This window comes from Lepidochelys olivacea (assembly GCF_965140295.1).
Source record: "Lepidochelys olivacea isolate rLepOli2 genome assembly, chromosome: 26".
NCBI lineage: Eukaryota > Metazoa > Chordata > Testudines > Cheloniidae > Lepidochelys > Lepidochelys olivacea.
The window spans coordinates 9,761,437-9,788,939 of NC_140436.1; positions in this window are offsets into that span (position 1 = coordinate 9,761,437).

A 27,503-nucleotide genomic window follows, 5' to 3' on the forward strand; every position below is an offset into this window, starting at 1 on the left:
ATAGCCCAGGCAAAGAGAAGCCAAACACTAATTAACACCAGCGTGCCTCCCCTTATGAAGCCTTCTGAAAGGACCACTGGAATGGTAGTTTAAAGGCTCTTTCCTCAGAGCCCATGTTTGGATTCTCAGAATGTCAAAGTCCCCAAACAAAAATCTGTGTGTCTAGTCAGACCAGACTTCAGGGAGCTGGGCCAAGGATCACCCTCTTTTGCCAGGTGTGGAGCTGCAGCCTCCCCACCCCCCACCCCTTTCTCTTCCGGTTTTAAATAGGGTAGTCCTCCAGGTGGAGTAGGGAGCCTCCTTGATTGTGACATGACTCAGTCTCCTCCATCTACAAAATGGGGAGAAAGATACATCCCCTACAGGGATGCTGTGATGCTTAATTAGATAAATGAAATTCCTAAGACCCCAAGGTCCCTGGTTTTATCACTTCAAATTAAGATGAAGGAGATGGATGGATTCCCTGTACAGTATGTGTGAAGGATTTTATATTGAAACAGAGGCGCATCAGACTTTTATGTTCTACAGATCAGGAGTTTTTTGTGTTTGCCATTTATATACCATTAAATATAAGGTATATTGCTAAAGAGCTCTGGGGGAGGAGGGGCAATCACAGGACAAATCAATCCATCAGCTGGTGATGGACTATTTCTTGTTCCATGCAATGATACAGAATGGTGTTTATTTTTTATTGAATCAGGACAAAGTCCTTCCCTTCAATCTACAGTGAGAATCCTACCGTATATTAGGCACTTCCTGTGGAGCTGGTTGTTGAAGGTATTGATCAGCTTCAGCCTTAAGAGCTCCATATACAGAGCTTCTCAGGGGAAACCATTTGCAGCATGCAATGAGATGTTTTATTGGTCCTTCAGGACCCAGGAAGGGGAGGTTATTTACCTTGTACAGTAAGTGGAGTTCTTTCAGTTGTGATCCCCTGGTGGTTGCTCCATTTGAGGTATGCTTGTGCCCCATGCACCTTCAATCAGAGATTTTCGGCAGCAGTGTCTGTTCAGCTCGTGCACGAGCTATGTGCATCCTCATGCCCCGCACTGAGAATACACAGGGATGTATGAATGCCCTGCCCTCAGTTCCTTCTCCACTGTAAAGCCCCAACAGAATGAGACTCCAAAGCAAAAGGAAGGAGAGTGGGCAGTGGAGCACCCAAAGGGACACAAATCTTGAAGAGCTCCAGCTACTGTGCCAGGTACTTCTACTTCAAGTAACATCCTTGGGGGTGCTCCACTTGCAGTGGCTCCCTAGCAGTACCGCTGAAGGAGGCTACAAAACTCGGTCAAAGGCTGTCGGAAGGACTCCAGAGCCAAAGGCAGCATCTGCCTGGGAAGCATCAACCAAGGCATAGTGTCCAGAAAAAGGGGGAACTGAAACCCATGGAGCAGCCTTGTCTATTTCCACAGTAGATGCATCCATTAGCAGGATCACAGACATGGAGTCCTAGAATAAGCAATGACCTTCGAAGTTCAGCTACATTAGGAACCTCATATCAGGTGAGAATGCAACCAGAAACTCACTTAGAAAACCTCTGAGTTGTCACAGGAATCCCTTTAGCTCTGGCTGCAAAAGAAAGAATCTTATGGAGGATCAGAGAGGTTTAGTCCTGTCCACATAATATGTCAATGCTCTCCTGACACGTAAGGTATTAAGGAGAGCTTCCTGTTTTGACTGATGAGGTTGGGGTAGAAAACGGGGAGATTAATGTAATGATTGATCTGAAAATCCAAAGTAAGCTTGGGTAAAAAGCATGCATGCGGTCAAAGAGAAACTTTATCATTGAAAGATAGTATATAGAGGGTCAGCCCTTAAAGCTCCCAGTTCTGCAACCTTTTGGGCAGAGGTGGTAATTACTAGGAATTCCATTTGCATGGAGAGGTTCAGAAAAAAGCAGGCTTCTAACAGTCCAAAGGGCAGTTTCGTCAAAGAATGAAGAACTAAATTTAAGCCTCAGGTGGGAGTATGTTGTCTCATTAGGGACGAGATTTGACAGACTTTTTATAAAACCTCGATGTTGCAGGGTGAGCAAATACCAAAAAGCCTTGTACTGGAGAACGGAAAGCTGTGATGGCAATGAGGTGAACTTTGTGCTTTCTTCACAGTAAGTAGTCTAACACCTCAGAGACGGGAGAGTCAATAGAAGACAAACTACAGTGAGCACACCTGTGGTAAAACCTTTTCCATTTCTGAAGATAAATCTTTCTGGTAGTATCTTTTCTATTGTTGAGCAGAAACTCCTGAACCTCTGTGGAGCTGAGAACCATCTAGGTATCAGGCCTTGAGCCTCAGCATGTTCATTTTGGGGTTAAGGATATTCCCTGAACACTGTGTGAGAAGACTGGGCATCGGTGGAAAACTGATGGCCAGTTGCGAGGAGAGGCAAAGAAGGTAAGCCAAGGAAACCCAACTTGTTTTTGACCTGGTTGGTCCAGTCAATATGACCGTGTCTTTGTCCTGCTTGATTTTTTTTTTAGGACCATAGGGATCAGTGGAGGAAATACATACAGAAGATTCTATGCACATGAGAGGAGAAAGGCATCATTCCCCAAAGAGTATAGACCCAAACCTCCTTTTGAACAGAACTGTGCATGTTTTCAATCGGTGCCACTACCTCTCAGAATCAAGCCCTCTGTATGTTGTCATCAACCTGAGTTCTGTGTTGGAAATTAGTGTAAATCAGACAGTACAGATTCATTTTGTGGATGAGACAGAGATTTTACTCCAACATCCTACAGTGAAATTCTGCAGACTTTAGAAATATCCTTGAATCGCTGCATTAAAAGAAGTTTTCCACAAGATGTTAAAAGTGGTGCACACAAAAAAATAAGTGACAATGGCTTGATCCTCCTCCTACTGATTACAAAATTACAAAACTTCAGTGGGAGTAGGAGTACGAGACCTCTTGTCAATAAATCATCTCAGTAAATTCTCCTTGACAACTATTTCCACAACCACTGGAGCGTGCATCATATTTAGATAATTTGTCTTATAAACTTTTTTCCCTGTACGGCAAATGTTGACTTGCACAGCCACTAAGATAGGTGAACCATTAATTAAGGGTCAAGTATACTAGTGTTGGATATTTATTTGTGTCATATAAGCTGCAGTGTTGGCTACTGGGGGCTTCAGTGATTGTTTGCTGCCTTGCACTTTCTGTGCTCATTTGCCAAATGAGAACAAGGCGAGTGTAAAAAAAAAAAGTGACAGATACAAATGGCGGCAGTTTTACGGCCACTTTGCATGAGTGCAAATTACTACACTAGTTGCAAAGTGGTGGAGAATCAGGCTCTTAGTCCAGGATTTAAAGTGTCTTCAGTAACTCTGACCTCTTCTATAATTGATGGATCCTATTGTCCATCAATGGCCAGTAGTCAAGATGGTCAGGGATGCCACCACATGCACTGGGTGTCGCAAAGCCTGTGAGTGACAGATGTTGGGACTGGATGACAGGGGAAGGATCACTCGATAATTGCCATTCTATTCATTCCCTCTGAAGCATCTGGTATTGGCCCCTGTCAGAAGACAGACACTGGGCTGGAAGGACCAGTATGGACATTCTTATGGTTTTGAAAGCTTGTGTCTGCAAAAAAGCCAAGAATCGATCTTGGCAGTAAGATGGTAGCACACAGGGCTTTTCCCCCCAGACAAACTCCTGTTATCAACTTTTATTCAACAGTACTTGCCAGCTCAGTCACACAAACATGTCACTTCTGTTGTTCTCATGTCTTACCAAGTTACCGTTTGAGTAGGGAGCATTTTGCCAGTACTGGAATCCCTTGGTGATCTATCCTTTTAGGCTTCATGCACAGCATCCCTTTGCCTACAGTAAGTGCTCATATAATCTCTCCGTTATTTCCCAATAAGGTAAAATTTGCTGAAAAAACATTCAGCAGAGACACTTAAAAATAGAACATAAAGGGTATCGTTGGCACTCTGCAATGCTGTTGACAAAATTAAGACATTGCTTACAATTAAACTCCCAGCAATTTATGCAACCAGTTGATTATGCCAGCACAGACAATGCCAGCTCAGCTAATGAAACGGAGATCAATTTGACAGCAGAATGATGGTGGATTTTGAAAACAAGTACCAACAGTTTGCAGGCGGTTTCGGCAGCTATAAAAATCTGATTTATAGGGTCTTTTTAATCCTTATTTTAATTCACCTTGTGGGAAATGTACCACAATAAAACATTCTGCGGTGTTACAACTGACAAGCTGTTCAAGTTCCAACGAGGCTCAGTATAGTGAAATTCTATAAATTTGGGTGGATTTCTCATTAGTTTACTCTTTCTCTGTCCCAGAAATATCTTAAATGTAAGCTTTGGTTCCTGTCATACATATTAAAGAGGGATGAAAGAAGAGAGGCAGCTAAGCTTTAGCTGAATTTTAGATATTCCTTACTATTAAGTGGCAGTAATTTATGCTGCTAACATTCTATAGCAGGATACATGACTGCCATCCATCGCATTGTAACTCTATGTCAACTCCAGAGTAAAAGGCAATCCAGTGCTCCTTAGCGTCCTGTCTACATAAAACCAGGTATTCCAACCGAGGCCTGTGAAACACACTCTTTTAAACTCAGATGCACAATATTACTGTAGAATGTAATGTACTGGAAATATAGAATACATGGTGTGAACAATAGAGCTCAAGAAGAAAGAAGATTGATTTTAATGAGAATTCTTCTTGCCCCTCAAAAACTATTTTTGTTCCATGCACTATTCACTTTCTGAATAGAAATACAAGGGTTTTGTTTTCTCTCTGTACTCGTGTAACTCCCTCTGTGTAGGTGCATTATGAGAATCCTGTGCTGGTTTAAAATGTGTATTTTTGCCACCTACTGCAATCAATTCAGATGAGATGCCAATGCTAATGTTCTCCTTTGAAAGCTCTCTCAATAGAGTATGACTTTTGGAATTGGATTTTAGTTTACTCTATGGCCCGTACTCTCTGTTGGAATTAGTGTATTAGATGTAATAGCAAAGAGCATGCAGGATCAGGATTCCTTCAGACAAGCAACGGAAGAAAAGGACTTTTACACGATCACGGGGCTCCTTTAGGGGGGCTACACATTCTTCTTCCCAGTCCCTGCCACTGATCCAGAGAATTTTGGGCCTGCAGTACAGGCACTGTAAACTAGGAGCAAAGCCTCATGGGAAGGGAAGAAGTGGAATGAAAGCCAAGCACTTTCTCAGTGCAGAGAGCGCCTGTGGAGAAAGCAGAGTTCCCAATGTAATTTTTTTAGGACACTTGAGTTAACAACCCTTCTCTTGCAAAAACTGCTGGCCACACACAGTCAGAACCTTGGCTAATGTCTCATCCAAAAAACAACTCCTCTGCAGCAGAAACATGTTAGCCCTGTGCTGGGTGACTGTTTCACTAATGACTCAGAAGGAAGTGTCATACCAACTCAGTAACCAGCAACACTTCCTACAGCACCTTGGGGGTCAGTTGCAGGTCTCCAGTCCAAAACTGATTTGACTGGACTTATGAGAGCTGATGTGATCCCAGCACAGGTCAGCACACACCTGGAAAGGCATATTAAAAATAACATAGGCAGGGTAAAGCAAGCGTCCAATGAAGTGATACGACAACGTGGAGTGGACATTGGGCAAGAGCAGGATTGAGTGCGGTTATGATCGCAGGTAGACACCAGCCATCACAAAGCATCTCCAAGTGAAGAACCAATACACAAGATAGGCAGGGAATCATTTCTAAAGCTCTGCAGTATCCTGATAGCTTATGAAAGAGAGAACAAAGAAACAGCATGAAGATGCATCTGAAAAGAGCAAAAACTGCCATCAGAAGGGCAAACGTGACCCTAGAATAAGCCAAGGAGCATATAGAAAGGATTAATTCTTTGTCAGCACAATAGCTGCCAGGAAAGGAGGAGAAGAATGTTTCCATTAGAATACAGTGGTCACGCGAACAGGGGCTAATTCCAATTTACTTTAAAGGCGCTTTACATCACTCTGGCAGCATAAAAGAGCCTTAAGATGGGTATAGTTTATTTCCTGTTTAAAGCCCCTGTACACCGCCGGAGCAGTGTAAATTAGAATCAGACTGAAAATGCTTCTGTTGTTCTGAGGGATAAAGAGCGGAACCAGTAAGAACTTTTTGAGATGCTGATTCAACCCCAATGGAAAGACTTGTTGACGACAGTGGAGATGGATCAGACCCTGCGTGCTCCCGCTGTTTGTTGTTATTGTGTGTGTGTGTGTTACCGTAGCGCTTAGAGACCCTGACTGGGCTTGCGGGCCCATTGTGCTAGATAATTGTGCACACACAGCTATATTAAAAAAAAAAAAAGACAGTCCCCATCCCAAAACGTGTGCACTCTAGTGCAATGGAAACTTTCCTAGCACCATGGGATCTCCTTTCTTCCCAAAGAGATTTTCCAACCATGTGCATTGATTGTACAGGCTTCCTACTACAAATAGGAATCAGTTTGCTCTCCAAAATAGCACAGACATCTCCGGCATGCAGCACAGCCCCTGTTTAAGTGGGCACAGCAACACCAACCGAGGTTAAGAGACACGAACCTGCAATGTCCAATTCAACCAACGGGGGGATTTAAGAAGGCTGAATATATGTTGCCTCCCAGATGGGATGTGGCAAAGGCACTTGAGTGACTCTTGAAAACAATGCCATGAGACATCTATGACTGATCATGACCGAGGTTTTAATTCTGATCTCGGAGACAGCACCTCGTTCTTTCATGCCACACTGGTGACATTGATTCAATGCCAATTCCGACAAACCAGCACCCACTGCTGAGTCACCAAACACTACATTCTAGAGCGCCTGAGTTTCCCTGAGAGATTTCCCATCCCAGGGCTTATCCAACCAAAGCCTGGCTAGTTTATGCCCTTCAACAAGCACACAGCTTGCTGCGGTACAGCTGCAAATGACACCTTTTTAAAAAATGCTTTGTACGTGTCACCTGAGTTTATAAGCCATTAAATAATGATTTCCTCTTTGCTATTGTTTTAAATTTATTACATTTTTACCTGCTGTGCATCATGGGGCACATGGCTACTTTTGCAATCAGCTAGATCCTATGGAACATCGTCAGTGTAGATCCACTAACAAATATATCACAATCAAATTGTTGCCTGACTTTCAGTGGAGGCGGCTAGTGTGCCTTTAACGATTATATCCTCACAGCAAATTATATGCATGACGAGAGGTTCAGATGCTCAGAATGGCCACCGTGTACTTTATCGCCAACAAGCAGAAAAGAATGATGGGAAGAAGCACAGAAGAAAAATGAATCGCTATCTTTTGAACATTTCCTAAATCCCTGTCGGTAGCAATGGACTGATTTCATCTCGGTCAGAGTAACTACTTCCTGTTAACTCCTGGAAATGTGCTGGAAATGGCCCACCTTGATTATCACTTCAAAAGGTTTTCTCTCCCCCCACCCCACTCTCCTGCTGGTAATAGCTCATCTTAAGTGATCACTCTCCTTACAATGTATATGATAAACACCCATTTTTTCATGGTCTGTGTGTATATAAATCTCCTCACTGTATTTTCCACTTTATGCAACCGATGAAGTGAGTTGTAGCTCACGAAAGCTTATGCTCAAATAAATTGGTTAGTCTCTAAGGTGCCACAAGTCCTCCTTTTCTTTTTGCGAATACAGACTAACATGGCTGCTACTCTGATACTTCCTAAGGGCTTGTCTGCACACAAAAGTTGTACCACTTTAACCATACTAAAAAGTACAATCCCCTTAGTATGGACTTAATCATACCAGTGTAAATATGCTTATATTGGTGTAGCTTATTCCTATATGGGAAAGGAGAATACACTATACAGGTATGAGGCATGTTTATACTGGTATAACTGCATCCACACTGGGTATCTGTCCCTATTAGTGTATCTATTTTGGTTTAAAAAAATAAATCTTACCCCTAACCGACATAATTATACCAGCACAAAACCTGTGTGTAACATTTACCCTGCATGGAAGCCCAATGCAAGGCATACATACCATTAAGCCTTATTTCCAAACCAATTCTGCAAAGTCAGTAACTGTTCAGAAAAGAACCCAAAATTTTGGATTCTAACCCAGACACTTTGGTTCCCTAAATGAGATGCAAACATCATTGATTTTTGAGGAGAAAATTCGAAAATACTTACTCTTGCTGGATGATCAGTCTGAATCGTGGCTTAATTCTTCTAAAGGAAGTACATAGCCAAAAACAATCAAACATATTTTATGGTATCAACTTAATACTTAAAAGGCTGCCACGTACCAAAAGCCCAAAATCTTTCTTGCCAAGAACAGGCACAACATTTACAATGACAATTAATGACGTGCCAATGCAATTGGTAGCAAAGTGTTTAATGGGAATCAATTCTTTCACCGTGTCAGATACAAGGATGTCATCCATCTGCTATGGCAACATAAGTAAAGCTAGTAAAGCTTGATATATATTTTGGAGGTGAAATTCAAGTAATAGCGTGAAGCACCGAATTGAAGCTGTGGATCACAGGATTTCCTTTCATGCCTGCTATAATGCACACATTTACCATACAAGATGAATGATATTGCTCACACACTTCAAGGGACAGGAATCACAGCCTCCCTGGAAACGTGGCTGGAAGATAAGATGGTAGGTGCTCTAGAAAAGGTAGGATTGGTCAGACGGAGAGCTTGGCTGCATTGTAGCTGAAGCAATGAACTGGGAGAGGTGTTCGATTCCCAACTTTACCACAGACTTCCCAGTTGATCTGAGGCAAGTTGCACAGAGTAACATTTTCACAAGAGTTAGGTGAGCTAGGAGGCCAAATTCCGTTTCCAGAAGCGACTTAATGCCCAGATCCTCAAAAGTATTTAGGTGCTAACTCCCAGAGGCCCAGATCCTCTCAGGAATAAGGTGCCTAAATACCTTTGGGGAGCTGTGGCTTAGGTACTCAGGGAGCCTAAGTCTCACTGAAAGTCAACGGAATTTAGTCATCCAGGAGCCCAAGTCTCCTCTGAAAATGGGATTTAGGTTCCTAAATCACTTAAGTGCCGTTCAAAAATTTTACCCATACTTTCTCAGCCTCAGTTCCCCATCTGTAAAATGGGGATGTTGAGGCTTCCTTTCTCTCTTATCTCTGCAGACTGTACGTTCTTAAAGGCACAGACAGTCACTTATTATGCGCATGTACCTAACATAATGAATCCCTAACTGGAGTTGGGGCCCTACGTACTACTGTAATTAATACTAATGAAATGATGGTTACTACCAGTAGCCACGACTGGTTTTATTGTGAGCCTCCCAGTTTGGAAGCATGGGCCAGGGGTGAGGGTATTAGCCAAGGGACTTGGGACAGCCAAGTTCAGACTCCTACTCTGCCACAGACTTCCTGGGTAACCTTGGGCAGGTCAATTAGCCTCCAGTTCCCCATCTGTACCATGGGAATAAGAGCACTGCCCTACTTCACAGGGGTGTTGTGAGGATAAATACGTTAATGATGGTGAGGTGCTCAGAACTATAGTAATGGGGGCTGTATAAGTACCATTGATACTTCCTCCCTGGAGCATGTAGAGACTAAGTTATGCCAGCCCTTTCCTGGCACACCTTACCTTCCTCCTCCATGCCAACTCTGCTGTGCTGTTGGAGGGGCAGAGGCAAGCTTCTCTCCCACCCTGCGCTGCTACCCAAACTACGGGTGTGCATGCAAGAAACCACGAAGCCTCCTGACTTCCTAGTGCTTGAGAGTAGCAAGGGTCATCAGGGACATCCACCCAGCATCACATTCTGCCACCCTCGCTGGTGTGCAGCAACCAGCCACATGAGTAATCCCATTGATTCGTCACTCCTCACTTTGGACTAGAGTTTGATACCCTTGTTCACACCGAGCTCCACCTTGTTGCACAAAGAGCCCCACAGACTTCGATGGCACTCATCATGGAGCAAGCGGAGTACAACCTGGCCCCACATGGCGACTAAAAATAAAAGGTCCCTTGTTTGTTACGCTGCTTTATTCTACATATAAGTGGAGCAAACAGGTTATTGTCTCCCATTTCCATAGCTATGGTTCTCATGTGAGCGTCATTTATGAGAAAAAAGGAGGGGAGAATCTATTACGGATGCTCTGCTCAAATAGAATAGAATTATAGGTCACTTCAATCAGAGGTAATTAAACTTCAGATGATTAATTTGACGTCTAGATAGGCTGCTATCAACATCACTTGTCAGCGGAAAGGCTCTGGGGTTTCAATCATGCTGTTATGTTTACTCCTTGCCGTGATTTCACTCAAACACCACGAACTCTGACCCTCGCCTGTGATACGGTGAAATGAAAAGCATGTATTCCTCTAGCAAAACAACAGGAAATAACTTGAGGCCATGGCAATGGCTGAGCCTGTCAATTGTTTGGAGTATAATAGGGTCTGGCCTTCATGTCGGCTGTGTTTTCCCATTCCTTTCAGATATGGGAACAACAACAAAAAAACCACCTCTTACAAGAGGCAGCAGAGAATGAGAAACAAGACAAAGCCAAGGCCCTTTCTTGTACAAAAACCCACAGCAGGGTCTGGGAGGGGAGGCAAATCTCTTCAGGGAAGAACTCAGGACCTATCCCATTTGAAGGGACATTTAGGTGTGTCCGCTCTGGCCCTCGCCCCTCCACAGCTCCCCGACAGTACACAGCGCCAACAAACTGAGGTTGCCCGCTCTGCTGCTTGCTGCAGGGACTACAGAGGGTGGAGGCCCTAGGCAGCCCTATAGTCTGTGCAAATGGCTCTACATTTTGCATCGGTAGGACGAGCACCACCAAAGCCAGTGTTCCCTGCTCTGTGCCTCCTCCTCCTGCTTCCTGCAGTCTACATGTTGCAGGGCCGATCGCTGTTGTCAGCCAGATGTATTGCAGCCTCTCAAGCAGTTCAAGCCCCATCACGATTCCCCACTGTAGCAGGTGGTTCCCCCCACTGCAGTACACATCCCCTAGACTGAACGGCTGTGACATTACGGATGGGGCTTAGCTCCATTCACCCCTAAAGACTCCCACATTCCTGAAAAATTCAGCCTCCAAACAAGGCAGTCCTTGGGGCCATCTGTCACAGGCACAGGGGGATGGGGGTTGTCATAAATATAAAGGGAAGGGTAAACCCCTTTGAAATCCCTCCTGGCCAGGGGAAGCTCCTCTCACCTGTAAAGGGTTAAGAAGCTAAAGGTAACCTCGCTGGCACCTGACCAAAATGACCAATGAGGAGACAAGATACTTTCAAAAGCTGGGAGGAGGGAGAGAAACAAAGGGTTTGTGTGTCTGTCTGTAGTCGTCTTGGCCGGGGACAGAACAGGAATGGAGTCTTAGAACTTTTAGTAAGTAATCTAGCTAGGTATGTGTTAGATTATGATTTCTTTAAATGGCTGAGAAAAGAATTGTGCTGAATAGAATAACTATTTCTGTCTGTGTATCTTTTTTGTAACTTAAGGTTTTGCCTAGAGGGGTTCTCTATGTTTTTTTAATCTAATTACCCTGTAAGATATATACCATCCTGATTTTACAGGGGGGATTTCTTTATTTCTATTTACTTCTATTTTTTATTAAAAGTCTTCTTGTAAAACACTGAATGCTTTTTCATTGTTCTCAGATCCAAGGGTTTGGGTTTGTGGTCACCTATGCAAATTGGTGAGGCTTTTTACCAAACCTTGTCCAGGAAGTGGGGTGCAAGGTTTTGGGAAGTATTTTGGGGGGAAGGACGCGTCCAAACAGCTCTTCCCCAGTAACCAGTATTAGTTTGGTGGTGGTAGCGGCCATTCCAAGGATAACAAGGTGTAATATTTTGTACCTTGGGGAAGTTTTGACCTAAGCTGGTAAAGATAAGCTTAGGAGGTTTTTCATGCAGGTCCCCACATCTGTACCCTAGAGTTCAGAGTGGGGGAGGAACCTTGACATGGTGGCACAGTGGTGGGATTAACCTGAAATCATTTTGAGATCCAGTTGAGATTTTTTGAACTAGAAATACAGATTTTAAAAAGGAATTTTTAGGAAGTCCAGAAGGCAGCTTTGAAACTGAAAGCAGCTTGGTTTCTCTCTGCTTTGTGGCCAAGCAGAGACAAAAGGGGATTATCTTGTGAATTGCAGGTTTTCTTGCCTGGAGGCAGGGTACTTAACTCCTGCAGGGAAATTCACAGTCTTCCAACCCAGAGGTTTTTTTTTTTTCTTTTCTTCCTAAAAGTAAATAGGGGGTGTGTGCTCTACCCATTTGCCTGGAGACAAAAGTGGCAGGGTTTTTTTTTAGGATTTTGATTTTTTTTTTTTGTTTTACAAGGAGCACAGGTTTGAAAAGAAATTTTTTTTTTTCTTTGGGCTGGGTAAGCAGGTTTCCAAGTAGTTGGAGGTTTTTTGCTTTAATTTGGGCCCAGAGCAGAGACAAGGGAATTGTCTTTTTCTGTAGGCTGACAATCACTATCAGAGAATAGGTACTCTATTCCAGCACAGCAAAAGTTTACAGCCAAGTTTTGTTTGTTTATTTCTAAACCTCGGGTGTAAAGTTAGTTAAAAACAGAGAGGTTAGAATGGCCAAATCCTCAACTCGACTACAGCTGGAATTAGCCAAATTTCAGGCTGAGGAAAAACAAAGGGAACATGAAAGACAGATAGAACTCATGCGGCTGAAGGAGGAGGAGAAGGAAAAAGAGAGGAAGCATGTGGAGGAGATGGAGAGGATAAAGGCCCAGCAGAATATACCAACAAACCCTAGCAATCCTTCTCCAGGTACCACTTCCCATCCCAGAAAGTTCCCCACCTACAAGGCAGGTGATGATACTGAGGCCTTCTTAGAAAACTTCGAAAGGGCCTGCCTTGGGTACAACATCTCTACTGACCAATACATGGTAGAGCTGAGGCCGCAGCTCAGTGGACCCTTAGCTGAGGTGGCAGCTGAAATGCCTAAAGAACACATGAACAAGTATGAACTGTTTAAATCCAAGGCGAGAGTCAGAATGGGGATAACACCCGAGCAGTCTCGTCGGAGGTTCAGAGCCCTAAGGTGGAAACCAGACATGTCATTTACCCGACATGCCTACCACATTGTAAAACATTGGGATGCCTGGATATCAGGAGCAAGTGTTGAATCTCCAGTAAAGTTGCCCTTCCTAATGCAAATGGAACAATTCTTAGAGGGTGTTCCTGAGGAAATAGAAAGATACATCCTAGATGGGAAACCCAAAACTGTAATTGAGGCAGGAGAGATTGGAGCCAGATGGGTGGAGGTGGCAGAGAAGAAGAAAACTGGTCGCAGTTGGAGCGGAGACCAGAAGGGACCACCCCAGACCACACCCTATTACCGGGGGCCGCCCAAAGCCCCACCTACCTCCCAAAGAACCCTCCAGACCCCTTATCGTCCCACCACCCCGTTCTCCAGCAACCCTCCTCGCCCCAGTGACCCGTCAGCTGGACGATGTTTTAAGTGTAACGAGCTGGGGCATGTAAAGGCCAACTGCCCCAAGAACCCCAACAGATTACAGTTCATTGCACCGGAATCACACCAGAGGTCCACAGGCCCAGATACCTCCCAGATACCCTTGGAGCGGAGGGAAACTGTGAGTGTGGGTGGGAAGAAGGTCACCGCGTGGAGGGACACCGGAGCACAAGTGTCAGCTATCCATGCTTCCTTAGTGGACCCCAATTTAATCAACCCAGAGATCCAAGTGACGATTCAACCCTTCAAGTCCAACTCTTTCAATTTGCCTACAGCCAAGTTGCCTGTCCAGTACAAGGGCTGGTCAGGAATGTGGACTTTTGCAGTCTATGATGATTATCCCATCCCCATGCTGTTGGGGGAAGACTTGGCCAATCATGTGAAGCAGGCCAAGAGGGTGGGAATGGTCACCCGCAACCAGGCTAAACAAGCCGTGAGGCCTAGCTCTGTTCCGGAAACTTCTATCAGGACCCAGTCAGAGGTGATGGACCCGGACCCCAGGCCAATGTCTGCAACAGCAGTAGTGGATCCAGTCCCAGAGACCCAGACGGAACCAGTCCCAGAACCGGAACCAGCCAAACAACCAACACCAGACCCCGTGCCAGCACTGAATCCAGTACTTGCAACCTCAACACCAGAGGGCCCCACCGAACCTGAACTGGCAGCAGCCGATAACCCTACACAAGAGGCTCAGCCGGAGCCTGAATCCCAACATAGTGCACCAGCGGAGAGCGGTTCACAGTCAACAGAAACAGCTCCATCCCCTATATCGCTTCCAGAGGGACCAAGCCTAGGTCCACAATCCCATGAGGAACTGATGTCTCCAGCATCAAGGGAACAGTTCCAGACCGAACAGGAAGCAGATGAAAGCCTCCAGAGAGCTTGGACGGCGGCACGGAGCAACCCACCGCCTCTCAGCTCTTCTAATCGATCCAGGTTTGTTGTAGAAAGAGGACTTTTATACAAGGAAACTCTTTCTGGTGGACACCAGGAAGACTGGCATCCTCAGAGACAGTTGGTAGTTCCAACTAAATACCGGGCCAAGCTCTTGAGCTTAGCCCATGATCACCCTAGTGGCCATGCTGGGGTGAACAGGACCAAAGACCATTTGGGGGGATCATTCCACTGGGAGGGAATGGGCAAGGATGTTTCTACCTATGTCCAGTCTTGTGAGGTGTGCCAAAGAGTGGGAAAACCCCAAGACCAGGTCAAAGCCCCTCTCCAGCCACTCCCCATCATTGAAGTTCCATTTCAGCGAGTAGCTGTGGATATTCTGGGTCCCTTTCCGAAAAAGACACCCAGAGGAAAGCAGTACATACTGACTTTCATGGATTTTGCCACCCGATGGCCGGAAGCAGTAGCTCTAAGCAACACCAGGGCTAAAAGTGTGTGCCAGGCACTAGCAGACATTTTTGCCAGGGTAGGTTGGCCCTCCGACATCCTCACAGATGCAGGGACTAATTTCCTGGCAGGAACTATGAAAAACCTTTGGGAAGCTCATGGGGTAAATCACTTGGTTGCCACTCCTTACCATCATCAAACAAATGGCATGGTGGAGAAGTTTAATGGAACTTTGGGGGCCATGATACGTAAATTCGTAAATGAGCACTCCAATGATTGGGACCTAGTATTGCAGCAGTTGCTCTTTGCCTACAGAGCTGTACCACATCCCAGTTTAGGGTTTTCCCCATTTGAACTTGTATATGGCCGTGAGGTTAAGGGGCCATTGCAGTTGGTGAAGCAGCAATGGGAGGGATTTACACCTTCTCCAGGAACTAACATTCTGGACTTTGTAACCAACCTACAAACCACCCTCCGAACCTCTTTAGCCCTTGCTAGAGAAAACTTACAGGATGCTCAAAAAGAGCAAAAAGCCTGGTATGATAAACATGCCAGAGAGCGTTCCTTCAAAGTAGGAGACCAGGTCATGGTCTTAAAGGTGCTCCAGGCCCATAAAATGGAAGCATCGTGGGAAGGGCCATTCGTGGTCCAGGAGCGCCTGGGAGCTGTTAATTATCTCATAGCATTCCCCACCTCCAACCGAAAGCCTAAGGTGTATCATATTAATTCTCTAAAGCCCTTTTATTCCAGAGAATTAAAGGTTTGTCAGTTTACAGCCCAGGGAGGAGACGACGCTGAGTGGCCTGAAGGTGTCTACTACGAAGGGAAATGTGCTGGTGGTGTGGAAGAGGTGAACCTCTCCATGACCCTTGGGCGTATGCAGCGACAGCAGATCCAGGAGCTGTGCACTAGCTACGCGCCAACGTTCTCAGCCACCCCAGGACTGACTGAACGGGCATACCACTCCATTGACACAGGTAATGCTCACCCAATTAGGGTCCAACCTTACCGGGTGTCTCCTCAAGCTAAAACTGCTATAGAACGGGAGATCCAGGATATGTTACAGATGGGTGTAATCCGCCCCTCTGAAAGTGCATGGGCATCTCCAGTGGTTCTAGTTCCCAAACCAGATGGGGAAATACGTTTTTGCGTGGACTACCGTAAGCTAAATGCTGTAACTCGCCCAGACAATTATCCAATGCCACGCACTGATGAACTATTAGAGAAACTGGGACGGGCCCAGTTCATCTCTACCTTGGACTTAACCAAGGGGTACTGGCAGGTACCGCTAGATGAATCTGCCAAGGAAAGGTCAGCCTTCATCACACATCTCGGGCTGTATGAATTTAATGTACTCCCTTTCGGGCTGCGAAATGCACCCGCCACTTTCCAAAGACTTGTAGATGGTCTCCTAGCGGGATTAGGAGAATATGCAGTTGCCTACCTTGACGATGTGGCCATATTTTCGGATTCCTGGGCAGACCACCTGGAACATCTACAAAAAGTCCTTGAGCGCATAAGGGAGGCAGGACTAACTGTTAAGGCTAAGAAGTGTCAAATAGGCCTAAACAGAGTGACTTACCTTGGACACCAGGTGGGTCAAGGAACTATCAGCCCCCTACAGGCCAAAGTGGATGCTATCCAAAAGTGGCCTGTCCCAAGGTCAAAGAAACAGGTTCAATCCTTCTTAGGCTTGGCCGGTTATTACAGACGATTTGTATCGCACTACAGCCAAATTGCTGCCCCACTGACAGACCTAACCAAAAAGAAACAGCCAAATGCTGTTCAGTGGACCGGAAAGTGTCAGAAGGCCTTTAACAAGCTTAAAGCGACACTCATGTCTGACCCTATACTAAGGGCCCCAGACTTTGACAAACCGTTCCTAGTAACCACAGATGCATCCGAGCGTGGTGTGGGAGCAGTTTTAATGCAGAAAGGACCTGATCAAGAATTCCACCCTGTAGTGTTTCTCAGCAAAAAACTGTCTGAGAGGGAAAGCAACTGGTCAGTCACTGAAAAAGAATGTTATGCCATTGTCTACGCTCTGGAAAAGCTACGCCCATATGTTTGGGGACGGCGTTTCCACCTGCAAACCGACCATGCTGCACTAAAGTGGCTTCACACCGTCAAAGAAACTAACAGAAAACTTCTTCGGTGGAGTTTAGCTCTCCAAGATTTTGATTTTGACATCCAACACATCTCAGGAGCTTCTAACAAAGTGGCTGATGCACTCTCCCGTGAAAGTTTCCCAGAATCAACTGGTTAAAATTGTCCTTGAGATGTGGAAAATATTGTTAGTCTTTATGTACTTGGTAGTATATTTAGAGATGCATGTGTCTTATTAACTCTGTTTTCCTAGAGCTCCAGGAAGAAATCCCAGCCAGTGTTTCACCCTAGCTGAGATTTGGGGGGCGTGTCATAAATATAAAGGGAAGGGTAAACCCCTTTGAAATCCCTCCTGGCCAGGGGAAGCTCCTCTCACCTGTAAAGGGTTAAGAAGCTAAAGGTAACCTCGCTGGCACCTGACCAAAATGACCAATGAGGAGACAAGATACTTTCAAAAGCTGGGAGGAGGGAGAGAAACAAAGGGTTTGTGTGTCTGTCTGTAGTCGTCTTGGCCGGGGACAGAACAGGAATGGAGTCTTAGAACTTTTAGTAAGTAATCTAGCTAGGTATGTGTTAGATTATGATTTCTTTAAATGGCTGAGAAAAGAATTGTGCTGAATAGAATAACTATTTCTGTCTGTGTATCTTTTTTGTAACTTAAGGTTTTGCCTAGAGGGGTTCTCTATGTTTTTTTAATCTAATTACCCTGTAAGATATATACCATCCTGATTTTACAGGGGGGATTTCTTTATTTCTATTTACTTCTATTTTTTATTAAAAGTCTTCTTGTAAAACACTGAATGCTTTTTCATTGTTCTCAGATCCAAGGGTTTGGGTTTGTGGTCACCTATGCAAATTGGTGAGGCTTTTTACCAAACCTTGTCCAGGAAGTGGGGTGCAAGGTTTTGGGAAGTATTTTGGGGGGAAGGACGCGTCCAAACAGCTCTTCCCCAGTAACCAGTATTAGTTTGGTGGTGGTAGCGGCCATTCCAAGGATAACAAGGTGTAATATTTTGTACCTTGGGGAAGTTTTGACCTAAGCTGGTAAAGATAAGCTTAGGAGGTTTTTCATGCAGGTCCCCACATCTGTACCCTAGAGTTCAGAGTGGGGGAGGAACCTTGACAGGGGTGTTGCGTATCTGCACGGACACCGGCTTCCTGACAGCTCAGCAGCAACAAATTCATATGAATGCAGGTCTTTGTAGGTGAAGCACAAGTCAAGGGAAAGGCAAGCATCTTGTTCACTCCTGCATATTATTATACAGGCTCTGAATGGACTATTTCTAGTATGCTTTTTTCTTATAAATTATTTTGTGGGACACATCATATTCCCTGCTGTAGTTCTTCCATTTCAAAACAAAGAAAAACAGCACCTGCAAACACACACCCCATCTGGTAAAGCATGCAGTCTTTCCTTCTACACTCCCTCATGATCAGAGTAAAGACACAAACAGGTTATAATCTCCTTGGGCTAAGTCTGAAGTGACGGGAGACTTCATTTTAGGAAACTGAAAAGTTCCCAAATATGAAGAACATAGGTCACTGGTGTTACCGGAACATTGTGTCTCTTCAGTTGCTCGTCAATACAAGGCACAAATGTATACAACAAAGCACTTTAATACAGGATACAAGAAATAAAAGAAAAAGTCATTACCTTATAAGTTTCAGAGTAGCAGCTGTGTTAGTCTGTATCTGCAAAAAGAACAGGAGGACTTGTGGCACCTTAGAGACTAACAAATTTATTTGAGCATAAGCTTTTGTGGGCTACCTTATAAGTGTTTTCCTGGTACAAGCCATTCCCTAGAGCTGACCACAACAATTGCTTATGAAGTATGTCGGTTTGTGTATGTACACACACACACACACACACACACACACACACAGAGAATATACTCCCAATTACCCAAACAGCATGGGCAGGGGGCACAGATTTTATGCAAACAATCGGGAATTTGGATAATCAAAAGGGTAGGAGCCATTCAGCAGAGGGCCGGCCTCTCCCCCACGGACAGGGTCTCCTTGTCCTACTGCTCTTCGCAGTCCTAGCCAGAGGGCTCTGCTCTGCCACGCCAGGACCAAACCCGTCCCTGCACCTTGTGGCTTCAGAGACTGGGTGCCACCAGCCCTGCAACAGCACAGGAAGCCCTCTGCTGCCCTGCTATCATGGGAATGATTGTGTGGACCCATGACAGCAGTCCCCCAACATGCTTCAGAGGGCATCTAGATCATGCTGGGGGACATGGATGGGATTCTAATAATGCCAAGGTTTGGACAATAGGGTTTCATCTAAACAGGAGTATACTCTCTGTGTGTGTGGGTGTGTATATATATACACACACACACATCTCAGTGACTTGATCATAGTAGTTGTTTCCATGAGCTTGTCTCCATTTTCCCAACACTTCAACAAGACTCTCTGTTAAAGAAAATGAAGGCCTGAGTCTCTCTGCAAGTTTTGTGTGTCTTTTCAGTTTCATCACACACACAAAAATACACTGTCAAGGTTCCTCCCCCACTCTGAACTCTAGGGTACAGATGTGGGGACCTGCATGAAAAACCTCCTAAGCTTATCTTTACCAGCTTAGGTCAAAACTTCCCCAAGGTACAAAATATTCCCCCCGTTGTCCTTGGACTGGCCGCTACCACCACCAAACTAATACTGGTTACTGGGGAAGAGCTGTTTGGACGCGTCCTTCCCCCCAAAATACTTCCCAAAACCTTGCACCCCACTTCCTGGACAAGGTTTGGTAAAAAGCTTCACCAATTTGCCTAGGTGACTACAGACCCAGACCCTTGGATCTTAAGAACAATGTACAATCCTCCCAACACTTGCACCCCCACTTTCCTGGGAAATGTTGGATAAAAAGCCTCACCAATTTGCATAGGTGACCACAGACCCAAACCCTTGGATCTGAGAAAAATGAAAAAGCATTCAGTTTCTTACGAGAAGACTTTTAATAAAAATAGAAGTAAATAAAAATGAAGAAATCCCCCCCTGTAAAATCAGGATGGTAGATATCTTACAGGGTAATTAGATTCAAAAACATAGAGAACCCCTCTAGGCAAAACCTTAAGTTACAAAAAAGATACACAGACAGAAATAGTTATTCTATTCAGCACAGTTCTTTTCTCGGCCATTTAAAGAAATCATAATCTAACACATACCTAGCTAGATTACTTACTAAAAGTTCTAAGACTCCATTCCTGGTCTATCCCCGACAAAGACCAGCATATAGACAGACACAGACCCTTTGTTTCTCTCCCTCCTCCCAGCTTTTGAAAGTATCTTGTCTCCTCATTGGTCATTTTGGTCAGGTGCCAGCGAGGTTACCTTTAGCTTCTTAACCCTTTACAGGTGAGAGGAGCTTTCCCCTGGCCAGGAGGGATTTCAAAGGGGTTTACCCTTCCCTTTATATTTATGACATACACCCTCAACATATGGCACAAGAGAGTGTTTTGCACACACTTCACAAAATTTTACATTACATCCTAGATCAGCCAGGCTGAAGCCATAGTTTAAATTAATGGGAGACCATCACTTAGTTCAGGATTGAAAACCCTAATTCAGCGAACTATTTAAGCATACTCTCTCTACTCAGCAATGTACTTTTGCTGAATCTAGGCCGATAAGCTGTTTTGCAAAAGTAATAAGAACAAAAATATTCTAACAAACACAGGGATAGGACCCAGATTGCTTAATTCCATGACCTGTGCTCTAACCATAAAATAATCCATAAGGAAGGAAGCAAGTTTAATTATATGCACCCACATTATGCTCGTGACTGAGAACTGGAAAGTCAAAAGTGAACACAAAGAGAAAGTGAAATGGACCCATTTAGTTCCACTGATCAAATGTAACGATCAACCAAAAAATGGTGAAAAGAAAACGGGCTTGTTAAAATTCTTTCATTTAATTATCCAAAATCTTACTAAGAAAATTTCTTTTCACTACACAGTGTTGCCAAGCCTCTCAGTTTTATTGTGCTGCACAATATTTGGTATTTTTTCTTTACGCCCCAGCTCCTGCAGTAAAGTTGTTATGGGATAATCTGGGTTTTCATTTGAAAAAAGGGTTTCTAGCCACCATGGCTGCAGAGGAAAACTGGAAAGCACGAACTATACAGATTCGGAAACATAGACAGCAAATTAAAGGACCAAAAATATATTTTTGTAATCTCATGATTTTTAAGACAATCTCGCGAGTTTTGGAGGCCGGACTCATAATATTTGAATGCTTAGAACTGGCAATGCTGACCGTGTGGTAGCACTCTCCAACACAGATGCGTAAAGCTGGTGTCTGAAATAAAAGTGGCCTAATTTGCACTTGTGCTGAGGATTAGCAACATCCTTTGAAGTCAATCCACTTATATTTAAGAGTCTAAATATAGCTTTAGGTATGTAATTTTCAACATCCTCATGTGAACATTTTGCCCCCCCCCCCTTTTTTTTTCAACTTGACAGTGTCTCTTTAAGATCCACTCAACTACTGCTTTATTTCATACTGGGATCTGAATTTTTTACATCCACATTTAAGAAATATGACAGAGCAAAACAAAAAAAGCATTTATTTTCCTTTTCATACTATGCTACATAGTATTAATCAGAGTTCAAATGTTTTCCAATGTTAATTCTCCGTATTTGACATAATCTCCTCTCCCCTATAATTTTTAATAATCAGAAGGATTCTTTAGTGAACTTAATGATCAGTTAAAGAATTCTACATGGAATATAATGTTTTCCAGCACAAGGCTCTCTGCCCCAATTACTTGTCAGCTGCATCTTAAAAGAACCTACACTTTGAACAGAGACACTGTTCTATTGTCTGCATGTGTTGAAAATTAACTCAGCATGATGAGATCTCTGTACCAAGAGAAGAGATAGGCAAGTGTGACAGCCTGGGGATGCTCTAATATGCCCATCATTGCCTGAATTAGGGTTTGAACGTATGTCCTGCGGCCCCTTTCCTTGCTGTGTTTAGTATAAAACTGCAGTCAGGTATGCTTCACTGAATTGTTCATATAAATGTCAAGTTCTTCTTATATACATTACAGGCTATCGTCCGAGGCAACTTCTCCAGACACACCATAACACAGTGAACTTCTTTTTGGACAACGGTAGGTAGCATCCATCAAAATAACCTCCAGTTACTACTTCGACCGCAGTCACATCCAATACCTCCATGTTTCTGTGTCTGTCTGTACAACGCTCACGTGCATTTTGTTCTTTGTTTTATGGATCAGAAATGATCACTTGTCAATTACATGAGAAATCTTCATCTGCCACCAATATATGTTGGTGTTAAGTAATGCTACTTTTACCTTACAACAGTGCTTTCCATCAGTAGATTGAAAATTGCTTTACAAAGGTGGTTAATCATTATTATTTCCATTTTGCAGAGGGAAAACTGAGGCACATAGAAGGGATGTGACTTGCCCAAAGGCATATAGCAGGTTAGTATAAGAGCCAGAAATAGAATCCAGGTCTGCTGCTTCCCAGTGCAGGCTCTGTCAAATGTAGTTCTTATGAGTCATTAGGTGCCTATGGCTACTCTGAACTTTATGACAATAGCAAATGCTCTTGCTCTAGTAGTACAGGCCCCTCCCCTTGAGTGAAAGGAGAATCTCCATTAGTACTTACCAGTACAGGTCCCACGACACACAGCTAAGCAGTTCTTGTTTCAGAAACTAGAGAGAAACTGTACATACATACAACAGACTCATGGCGTAACCAATTCATTACAGTATTTGGAATCATATATCGTGCCTTTTATCTGAGTATCTCAGCGAGTGCAAAGCTACTAAAAACTGTTGTGGACCTACCAGAGACCAGATCTGAGAGACAGAGCCTGCCACCACACAGAGAATGCCAGTCAGAACTCCCCATCTAACTTCAGCATCTAACAACCATATATAGGGGTATAAATATTTTCACAGGGAGAAAATACCAAGTACTACTCTTTAATCTAGCAGAGAAAGGCATAACAAGAACCAATGGCTGGAACTTCAAGATAGACAAATTCAAATTAGAATTAAAACACATTTTGAACAGTGCGGGTGATTGACCCCTGGAACAAACTACCAAGAGAGGCGCTGGAGTCTCCATCTCACAGTTAGATGCCTTTCCGGGACATACGCTTTAGTCAAACACAAATTTTTGGATATCTGAAATTCGATGACCTGTTATGCAAGAGGTCAGATTAGATGATCTAATGATCCTTAAAATCCATGAAACTATGGTATTAATGTCATGAGAATTCTTCACTAATATCAGACTAAATGAGATTCTTTATTGGAAATGCTTGCTCCATTATGTAAATTAGCATAGAGTGAATTCTTAATAAAGTATCTTGGGAATTTACATTACAGCCTTATGTAAACGTGCAGAGCTAGTCAAGTGTTAAAATTCCATTTTCAGTGTTATCTCCGTGTTTGCAGAACACAAGGACACAGAACTGTCAGATCTGGCTCTGTGCAAGAATGAATGCCTTGATTTTATGTAAATTCAAGCCCAGATTTGACAAGTCAACAAAATCTCTTGTTGTTATCACTATCCACATTCTATTATAGGTTGTTCCATGTTTGTTTCCTTTGTTACACGTCTCCCAGGTTTTATGGGATAGTAATAGGGCCAGGCTCCACAAAGCCACATACCCTTGTCTTTGCTAAGAAAAACGGTGCGTTCTTAACTTGTGTTAGCTAACACAAAGTAAAATCCTAGTGAAGACAAGGCAGCTCATAGCTTTAACATGAGTTATCAGGTTAGCGTAAACTCTAGGCCTCCCCATAGTCTTTCCCTCTACCTACTAACTTGTGTTAAAAGTGTATACTGCCTTGTCCTCACTAGGATCGTCTCTCGTGTTAGTTAACATGAGTTAAGAACATAGCTTTTTTCCCTAGTGAGGTGCACCCACATGTAACACATACTTGGTCAAACCAGGGATCAGGCTAGGTTATACAAGAAATGTCTGTGGCCTGTAACGGACATGGGGGCAGTGTCTAACTAGCCTTACCAAGGTGTTAGAATATCTTGAGTTAATTGGCAATCATTTAACTTGAGATTAAAATTACTGTATAGTCAAAGTTAGGGCTTCTTCTTCATGGCCCAATTCTGCACCACTTACTCAAGTTAAGTCGTACTCACTCAGGGTATGTCTTCACTGCCGGGAGGGAGCGGGGGCGGGGGGAGTGCATTCTTAACTAGGGTTAGTGACCCAACTCAGATTAAAGTAGCAGTGAAAGCATGGCAGTTTGGCTTTTGACTTGGGTTGGCAGCACAAATTCAACTCCAGGCTCCATTCTAGTTGTGGATTAACCTGAGTTAAAAGCCTAGTTGATGTGTCTTCATGGCTATTTTAACCCATGGTAAGAACATGCTTAATTATTTTTGTAGTGAGGACATAGCCACATGGCACTAGACCCAGAAGCTGAGTTTAGGGACTACTTGCGTAAGTGTTGCTTGATGCAAATACGGTTGTAGAACTCAGCACTAGGCGCCAAACTGTGGTGGACAGACACTACCTGTTCTAAGGGGCAGTGCCGCTCTCTTTCCCAATGAGTGCGTTGGGAGGCCTCCCTGTGGTATGATGAGTGAAACTGAAGAATTAAGGTCAGTTGCAGGAGGAACCTAGTTTGGTCCCAATCAGGGGCTGGACCAGGCTGCTATCAAACTCTAGCCTCTGTGCATACTGAGTAAAGAGCTCTTCCCTTCAACTCTACCTGCCTGCCACATCACTTATTGCTAATTAAACTATCCTGGAGCAGCCTGGTCACCAGGGATTGTGGGAGGGGACCAATTTGCTAACCCTTTTAAGAAGCGCAGTATATTTCCACACGGACAGGAATGTAGTAGGAGCTCCACTGTGCACAGGGGTTACGATACCGGCCAGCCTTTATCACACAAAGGGGGGGATCTCTCCTTACTCTCTCCTCCACTCAGCTGAGTAGGGTTAGCTCTATTTACCCCTGTGGAAATGAAATGGCGACATTCCCCACCTAGGGACACTCACCCCAAAGCGTTTTGCTTCAGTAGAATAGCTGTGAGCTGTTGTAAGTGGATTTGAGTCCAAACATCCGCAAAGACTGGAGAGAGTCTATTTCGGGCCCCTCTGATGCCTCCTCGGGATTGTTCTCTCAAAGGCGAAACATAGCTGATGGTGCCACTCTGATTCTTTCATCGCTTCTTTTGCAATGTGATTGATTGTCTCCCTGCCAGCCTCCGTATCATCATCTTGTTGCTATGGCCTGTGAGCACTGACCTGATTGCCCCTAATTTATCCAGCTCTCTCCTCTGCCCTTCACGTACCAGTTCAGCCTCCTCAGCTCAGCCACCTCAGACTCTTTAATCATCAGCACTGAAAACACAAATAGATGTGTTTTCTGCAGAGCTGTGATCCAACTTACATCGTGTTCTTGGGACTATGTACACAGCAAAGGCCTCCAACAAACCAGTGCCCCCTTTGCTTTACTCACTGCCTCACAATATACCCTTTTAACAGATGAGGGTTAGAGGGTATAACCTTAACTCCGCAGGGTTTACTGTCTCTCTCTGTCATTCAGGAGCTCTGTTATAGCCTCATTGGTAGTTCACACAAGGAAAAGCTCAACAGCATGAGTAAGGTTTGAATCATCAGGCCCTGAGTCAACTGAGGCATAGAAAAATAGGCTGAACTTTTGTACGTCCACAGCAGAATCAGGTGTGGAACCTAGAACTCCTTTGTCCTATCCACTAGCCTGCACAGCCTTCCACCCAAGAGCATGCACTGTGAATATGGCAGGCTGTATCAGGTTCCACACAGGATAGCGACAATTCCATTCCTCAGAAGGTCTGGTAGGTTTTGGGGGGTTTTTAAGTGATCATTTCGTGGCATTTGTAACAGCGGCCGTGGCATGTGACACAGCACAGACCTCCTCTTTCTGGGGGTGGCTGGATGCATTTGCAAAGTTGGAGCAAAGTGGCGGCTCCGGACAAACTTTGTTGTGCGCATTTGGTTTTACCTTTGCCAGGATGTCCGACATTTTTGGAGACAGTGCTTTAGCCTAGGACTGCACACGCATGCACACATGTGTAAGGGTGGAAAGTCACTGCACCCTCATAAACCAACTTTTAACCTTCCAAAGGTCTCTGTTTATTCATACATCTCCTACAATTGCCTCTCAATGAGCATGATGCCTCTGCAGCCTTGACATATAACCTCACTGTTAGATCCACACCGGTGCCCCTTGAGTAGGTGACCAGATGTCCCGATTTTATTGGGACAGTCCCGATTTTGGGGTCTTTTTCTTATATAGGTTCCTATTACCACCTATTATCACATTTGCTGTCTGTTCATCCTACCCTTGAGAGATTTGTTTTATGGAGAGGGAAGGGAGTGAAGCAGGGACAGAAGGTGGTGAGGGACTGACACCTCAAAGATGGGAACAGGCCTGCCCAAGGTGCCATATTTATTGCACACTCATTTCCATCTTTCCCTCTTTCTTGTTTTTAAAGCAAAAATGAACCTGCCAAGGCATACATGGGCATTTGCTCCTCAGAGGGATAAATCCAAAAGAGCAGCCTCAAGAAGCAAGCATGGAGGGATGTTCTGATGGGAAACCTAGCAGGCCTCCATAGCACAGAGTGCAGCCTGAGTAACCAGACTGGCATGATCTACAGAATTCTGAACTGATCAGAGAGCCACTGAGCCCAGAAAGGGTAATGATTGGACTGTCAGAAGCATTAAACATCCAGTTGAGAGGAAAGATGGTGTCATAAATATAAAGGGAAGGGTAAACCCCTTTAAAATCCCTCCTGGCCAGAGGAAAAATCCTCTCACCTGTAAAGGGTTAAGAAGCTAAAGGTAACCTCGCTGGCACCTGACCAAAATGACCAATGAGGAGACAAGATACTTTCAAAAGCTGGGAGGAGGGAGAGAAACAAAGGGTCTGTGTCTGGCTGTCTGCTGCTTTTGCCAGGGACAGAACAGGAATGGAGTCTTAGAACTTTTAGTAAGTAATCTAGCTAGGTATGCGTTAGATTATGATTTCTTTAAATGGCTGAGAAAAGAACTGTGCTGAATAGAATGACTATCCCTGTCTGTGTGTCTTTTTTGTAACTTAAGGTTTTGCCTAGAGGGATTCTCTGTGTTTTGAATCTAATTACCCTGTAAGGTATCTACCATCCTGATTTTACAGAGGTGATTACTTCTATTAAAAGTCTTCTTGTAAGAAAACTGAATGCTTTTTCATTGTTCTAAGACCCAAGGGTTTGGGTCTGCAGTCACGTATGCAAATTGGTGAGGATTTTTACCAAACCTTCCCCAGGAAGTGGGGTGCAAGGGTTGGGAGGATTTTGCGGGGAAAGACGTGTCCAAACTACGTTTCCCAGTAAACCCAGTTCAAGTTTGGTGGTGGCAGTGGAAATTCCAAGGGCAAAGGGTAAAATTAATGTGTACCTTGGGGAAGTTTTAACCTAAGCTGGTAAAAGTAAGCTTAGGAGGTTTTCATGCAGATCCCCACATCTGTACCCTAGAGTTCAGAGTGGGGAAGGAACCTTGACAGATGGTTTGCGGTTAAAGCAGTAAATGTAAAAATCTGGAGAATCTCTGTTTAGTTCCTAGGTCTGTCACAGATCTCCTCTGT